Source organism: Palaemon carinicauda, chromosome 12 (assembly GCF_036898095.1).
Source record: "Palaemon carinicauda isolate YSFRI2023 chromosome 12, ASM3689809v2, whole genome shotgun sequence".
In the NCBI taxonomy this organism is placed as follows: Eukaryota; Metazoa; Arthropoda; class Malacostraca; order Decapoda; family Palaemonidae; genus Palaemon; species Palaemon carinicauda.
In genome coordinates this window covers 45,519,311-45,526,810 of record NC_090736.1, presented here as the reverse complement: position 1 = coordinate 45,526,810, position 7,500 = coordinate 45,519,311, and positions in this window count along the sequence as shown.

Here is a 7,500-nt window from a genome sequence, read left to right as displayed (position 1 = left end):
CACTGGCATACAGGTATCCTGGACTAGGGTTCAAATCCCGGCCGGTCTGATACTATAGTCTTTGAGTGATTTCGCCTGGGGCTCTGATCCCGAGGTCGTTAAGAGAATCCAGACTTTAATGTATCAATATATATGGCTTATTTGAAATATGAAAAACACGTTTCAATGTGCAAAAATTTATCATTAATCGAATGCCAAGTCCCAAACCTTACAATTAGCTACGATGGTGAAGATGGGTTGATTTCAATTCCAAGTACAGAAAACCTGAATTTGACAGGTATATGTACAGAAGAATTGTCATTGACTTTTATCTTTCTTTGTGGCCGAGTGGCATGGTCACTGGCATACAGGTATCCTGGACCAGGGTTCAAATCCCAGCCGGTCTGATACTATAGTCTTTGAGTGATTTCGCCTGGGGCTCTGATCCCGAGGTCGTTAAGAGAATCCAGACTTTAATGTATTAATATATATGGCTTATTTGAAATATATATATATATATATATATATATATATATATATATATATATATATATATATATATATATATATATATATATATATATATATATATATATATATATATATATATATATATATATCATGGGATGTCGCATCAAGATAAACCAGTTAACTATCCCAATGGGAATACAACTGGTAAGGAAAATCCCAATACAGCAACTCTATGAAATTCAATGTTTATATATAAGGTATAAAAAAGCGTAAATACAGAAACTATTCAAAGACATTAAACAATTTTGTTTCACTCGAGCTAGAGATGTGTATTTCAAAATAGGATTTCTAAATATTGATCAAAGTGAAACGTGCAGGGATAGGGCATCAATATATTGTCTAGGAACGTAATAAAAATACAAGTTTTATTTAAAAGTCAATTTTTTAGGATCAGGTACTAATATAAATTATTTCCTTTCTGTCTCTGCCACCTACACACCTCAATGTAGCATTTTGAAATGTAATTTTTATACAATGCAAAATTATTTTTTTTATGATCGGTTACTATTTTAAAGCTATTCTTTTTTATATTTCATTCAATTAAACCCATTGATATAGCATATTGAAACGTGATATATATATATATATATATATATATATATATATATATATATATATATATATATATATATATATATATATTGTAATAATTAGAACGACATTTTTTTATGACCAGTTACTAAAATGAATTATTTTCTTACTATCTCTTCCAACTGAACACGTCGATACAGCGTGTTGGAATGTAATTTATATTCAAGTTATATTTGGAATCAATTTTTGATGATCAGTTACTAATTTAAAACTTTTTTTTATTTAAGTCAATTAAACCCATCGATATAGCATATATGAACGTAATTTATATAAAAATTTATATCTAAAAAATTTTTTTTCATCATTTACAAATATAAACTATTTTTTTTTCGTTCAATCAAACCTAGATAATATCTGTCTTAGCCCTTAATGCCCAAGGTTCTCATCACATCAAGATGAGTATCACTGCAGAACGAAGACACTCCCTCAGTCACACTGCTTTAGGACTCCTCCAAGTGAAATGGGAGAGTCTCTCTCCTTTACTGGGATGGGAAAAAGGATTTCGAGTAGGGGCTGGTGTGGAATTAGCATTCGAGAAGGGATTCGCATTAAGGCAGTCAGGAGGAAAAGTCTTTGATTAGATTCAGTGGAAGCGAATTTCTGTGATGCAAAAATAAACCGATCCAGATTTTAATGCGTTTCTAGATTACCAGAAGTCTCTTGTTAAAAAAAAAAAATGGAGGTTTGATACAGTGCATTTCAATGCAATTCCAATAATACATAAACATACACATACATTAACATAGTTACATAACCCATACAGTATATATATATATATATATATATATATATATATATATATATATATATATATATATATATATATATATATATATATATATACATATATATATATATATATATATATATATATATATATATATATATATATATATACCCTTTCTGAATGGGGATGCCTTAACGTAGTGAAAGGGTTTTTATATTGCCATGATCAGCAAAGCTGTACTAGTCAGGGCCACCAATACTATGTTGGTTTGCTGTGGGTGATCAGACAAAAATCACCCACCATCACGAATCCATAGTGGCCAGCGTGGTGATGAAAATGGCCCAACCTCACATATAAATAACGACATGTCTGAGGCCTTAAGTTTGTTCTGCAGTGGCCTAGAAACAGCTGCATTTATTGTTGTTGTTGTTCTGCCTTTGTATATATATATATATAATGATAAATTTTGCCCATTTAGACGTGTTTTTCATATTCAAATATGCCATATATTTGTATGAACAGTGACATACCATGTGGTATGTCACTGTTCTTTCCTGGACCAGGGTTCGATTCCCGGCCGGTCAGAAGCTATTGTCTTTGTGTGATTTCGCCTGTAGCTCTGAACTCGAGGTCGGTAAGAGAATACAGACATTAATGAATAAAATATATATGGCTTATTTGGATATATATATATATATATATATATATATATATATATATATATATATATAGATATATATATATATATATATATATATATATATACACAGTATATATATATATATATATATATATATATATATATATATATATATATATATATATATATATATATATATATATATATATATATATATATATATATATATATATATATATATATATATATATATATCCCAAAACCAAAGCTTTTCTCTCTTTAATTCCCATGCTTTGCCTAATGTTCATATTTTGTATCGGGTTAAGTATACGTGCTAAGTATCTTGTCCTAAAGTCTACATTTAAACAATCAGTTCAAAAGTCTTAAAGAACTACCTACTCCATCTACAGGAGTATTTCATAACCAATGAGTTCCCCAAGCAAAACTATTAACAAAGAGCGTCGCAGAAAATTTGATATAATAGAGTTAGTTAATAAATGAGAGATTCACATGGTGAAGTACCTAATATCCTTTCATTCCTCAATGTAAACTAGTGTAATTTGTTAATTAGGCCTACTTGATCTTACATCATACCTCAGGGTACAGATGAGTCTTGGTTAGTACCAGTTATCTCTGTTATGGCATTAACTAGTATCTATTTGCTCTATAGGGAGCTAGATTTTACATAGAAAAGCTTAACAAACAAATAACAAAACATTCCTATCCATGCAGCAATGTGCTTTATTTTACTATTTCAAACAAATAAGATATGTTTTCTCGTTGGCTGAGCTAAGCCGTTAATCCAACAATATCCATTTGTTGATGCTTCATGGATGAACTGCTAGAATTGAATTTGTTATATTTGATAGACGAAGTTTTTACTTGATACGTAAATTTACCAAATTTTATCCTATGAAACGCTGGAAGATGAAAAGAATTAAAGAATAATAACAGTAAAAGAAAGTTTAGTCAGACTTTTTTTATCTATCGGATCCGTCAGAGCTACCACTCAGCTAGTCCTATTCCAGTTCTTGCTCAGGATTATGTAATCCACTGAAACAGGTCCTATTCACCGTTGTGAGCGAAGTCTGTGAACGATGTGGCCAAATAGTTTAGAGAAAGGTAAAGAGAGAGAAATCAAGTATTTTCAGCCCCGTCTCTTTGCGCTAAGAAAGTGATGTCGGTATGATTTATAACATAAATGGAAGTGTAACTACCATAGACTTTATACTAATTTCGCTGGGAAAAAGTAGAAAACCATGAATAGTATCCTAAAGTAAAGCCTGGCTGATACTTGCACGAATTTGTGGCATGCATTTGTCGTGGCAAGTCGTGACATTTTTGTGGCACGCACTGGGAGTTCACGCATAGTTCACGCATAGTTCACGACGAGTTCACGAATGCGTGCCCACATTGGCACGAACTGACACGAACTGGCACGACGAGTTCACGATGAGTTCACACATAGTTTGCGCACTTCACGCATTGGCACGTCGGACATTCTTGGATTGGCTTCGGAAGAGAAAACAATGCTTACTGTCAGAGACACCATTACAAAGAGGAGAAGATACCTATACCTGGCAGCTGCTCTAGCCTTTGTTGGAGAGCAGCAGAAAAGGCTGGCAGAGGAAAAAGAGAAACAAAAGGCAACCCCACCTCGAAGAAAGATACAAAGGAAAGTGTGGGTCAGGGAATGGTTAACCAGAAGGCACGAGTTTGGACAGTATGACAGTCTATTGACTGAACTCCCCAAGGAAGATCAAAGGGGCTACAAAAATTACCTCAGAATCACACCTGACCCGTTTCAAGAGATGGTTGACAAGTTAACCCCGCACCTCCAGAAGCCGTCCACCTTCATGAGGGAACCGCTTCAAGTTGGACTCAAGCTTGCTGTCACCCTCCGCTTTTTAGCCACTGGAAATTCCTATCAAAGTCTGCAGTACAGCTTCAGGGTTGAAGCAAGTACCATCTGCAAGTTCATACCCGAGGTGTATAAGCCGTCATCACGGTCTACAAGGATGAAGTGCTGCGCTGCCCCAAAACTGAAGAGGACTGGAAGGAAGTTGCTGCCAGGCTCAGCTCCAGATGGAATTACCACAACTGTCTGGGGGCTATGGACGGAAAGCACATCGCCATAAAGAAGCCACGCAATGCTGGCTCTTACTACTACAATTACAAGGGCTTCCACAGCATTGTACTGATGGCAGTGGCAGATGCTACCTACAAGTTCCTCTATGTGGATGTTGGGGCAGAGGGTGGTGCGTCAGATGGAGGAACATGGAGCAACTGTTCTCTGCATGATGCTGTAGAAGACAACAGAGCTGGAGTGCCTCAACCAGAACCACTCCCTAATGATGGCCACCCAGTGCCCTATCACTTCGTAGGGGATGACGCCTTTGCTCTCCGAACCTGGATGATGAAACCATTCTCCCATCAGTCACAAGTCCTACAAGAACGCATATATAGCTACAGGTTGTCTCGTGCCCGACGTGTCGTGGAGAATGCCTTTAGAATTTTAAGTCAAAGGTTCCGTTGCTTCTTGACGACGATGCAGCAGAACCCTGAGACCATCAACCTGATCACCATGTGTGCCTGTGTCCTGCACAACCTCGTCCTCATCAGATACCCATGCGCTTTGTCAGAAGTGGACTATGAAGATCCAGACACACATGCTCTGATCCCTGGTGGATGGAGGACTGAGCAACACCTGCAGGGGCTGGTGCCTCTAACCAGCCATCATACCCAGAAGGATGCAAAGGATCAGCGAGACTACCTTTCGCATTACTACATGTCCCCTGCTGGTGCTGTCCTTGGCAAGAAAAAATTGTAGTACCTCCATGAGCTGCATAGTTGTTCCATTTTTTAAATAAAAGAAACGTATCTTTTTCGTCAGTATTTTTTGTTGCCCTTTATTTTTTTTTGAATAAGAAAGCATTTTATTTACATATAAACAGCAGACATCAAATATGTAAAAGTATTACATACCAATTATTTACAAATATTTACAAGTGTCTCATCTCATCTCAGTCAGTGTCGTTGCTGGTATTTTTTTCCCTTCATTTTTTGGTTTATTTTTCTTTCCTTTATATTTAGTGCTTTATTTTTTTTCGTTTCCGTTTTTTCACTTTATTTAAAGGTTATACAGAAAAATAAGTTTTGAAATAAGAAAGCATTTTTATTTATATTAAAACAGAAAACATCAAAAAAAGTTTGGTTGATTTTTATTTCCTTTTTATTATTTGTTCGTTTCCATTTTCTTTCTCTTTATTTTGATGTAATAGAGAAAAATAAGTGTTTTGAAATAAGAAATCATTTTATTTACATTAAAACAGCAAACAGAAATTTTTTTGGTTTATTTTTCTTTCCTTTTTATTATTTTTTTCGTTTCCCTTTTCTTTCTCTTTATTTTAAGGTTAGAGAAAAGTTTTGAAATAAGAAATAATTTTATTTACATTAAAACAGCAAACATCAAACAATTTTTGGTTTATTTTTCTTTCTTTTTTATTATTTTTTCGTTTCCATTTTCTTTCACTGTATTTTAAGGTTATAGAAGTGTTTTGAAATAAAAAATTATTTTATTTACATTAAAACAGCAAACATCAAAATTATTTTGGTTTATTTTTATTTCTTTTTTATTATTTGTTCGTTTCCATTTTCTTTCTCTTTATATGAAGGTTATACAGAGAAATAAGTGTTTTGAAATAAAAAAAATGATTTCATTTACATTAAAACAGCAAACATCAAAAAATTTTTGGTTTATTTTCTCTCCTTTTTATTATTTTTTCGTTTCTATTTTCCTTCTCTTTTTTTTTTAAGGTTATAGAAGGGTTTTGAAATAAGAAATCATTTTATTTACATTAAAACAGCAAACATAAAAAAATGTTGGCTTATTTTTCTTTCCTTTTTATTATTTTTTCGTTTCCATTTTCTTTCTCTCTATTTTAAGGATATAGCAAAGTCTTGAAATAAGAAATAATTTTATTTACATCAAAACAGCAAAAGTCAAAAAAAATTTTGGTTTATTTTTCTTTCTTTTTTATTATTTTTTCGTTTCCATTTTCTTTCTCTGTATTTCAAGGTTATGAAAGTGTTTTGAAATAAAAAATCATTTTATTTACATTAAAACAGCAAATATCAAAAAATTTTTTTTTTACTTTTATTTCCTTTTTATTATTTTTTCGTTTCCAATTTCTTTCTCTTTATTTTAAGGTTATAGAGAAAAATTAGTGTTTTGAAATAAAAAATCATTTTATTTACATTAAAACAGCAAACATCAAAAATTTTCTGTTTTATTTTTTTTTCTTTGTTATTATTTTTTCGTTTCCATTTTCTTTCTTTTTATTTTAAGGTTATAGAGAAAAATAAGTGTTTTGAAATAAAAAATAATTTTATTTACATTAAAAGAGCAAACATCGAAAAATTTTTGGTTTATTTTTCTTTCCTTTTTATTATTTTTTCGTTTCCATTTTCTTTCTCTTCATTTTAAGATTGTAGAAGTGTTTTGAAATAAGAAATCATTTTATTTACATTAAAACAGCAAACATCAGAAATTTTATGGTTTATTTTTCTTTCTTTTTTATTATTTTTTCGTTTCCAATTTCTTTCTTTTTATTTTAAGGTAATAGAGAAAAATAAGTGTTTTGAAATAAAAAAATATTTTATTTACATTAAAACAGCAAACATCAAATATGTACAATTATCACAGTCCAATTATTTACAAATATTTACAAGTGTCACATCAGTCAGTGTCCTTGTCCTTGGTGGTTGTGATACCGCTGCGTGGGGATGCCTGCTGGACTGGCGGGGTGTTGGGTTCCTTGGAGGTGTAGAGGGGTGAGGGTGACATGGCCTCTTCTAGGTTGCTCTCGAGGGACCCCGGGGTCAGGACAGTGAAGCTGAGTGGTGTCAAAAGGTGTCTTGAATGTGGATGACAGCGACGACAATGAAGGTGTTGGTGAAGGAGCCTGGACAAGGGTGGGTGACGATAATGAGGTTGATGGTGAAGGACCCTGGACAAGGGTGGCTGACGGTG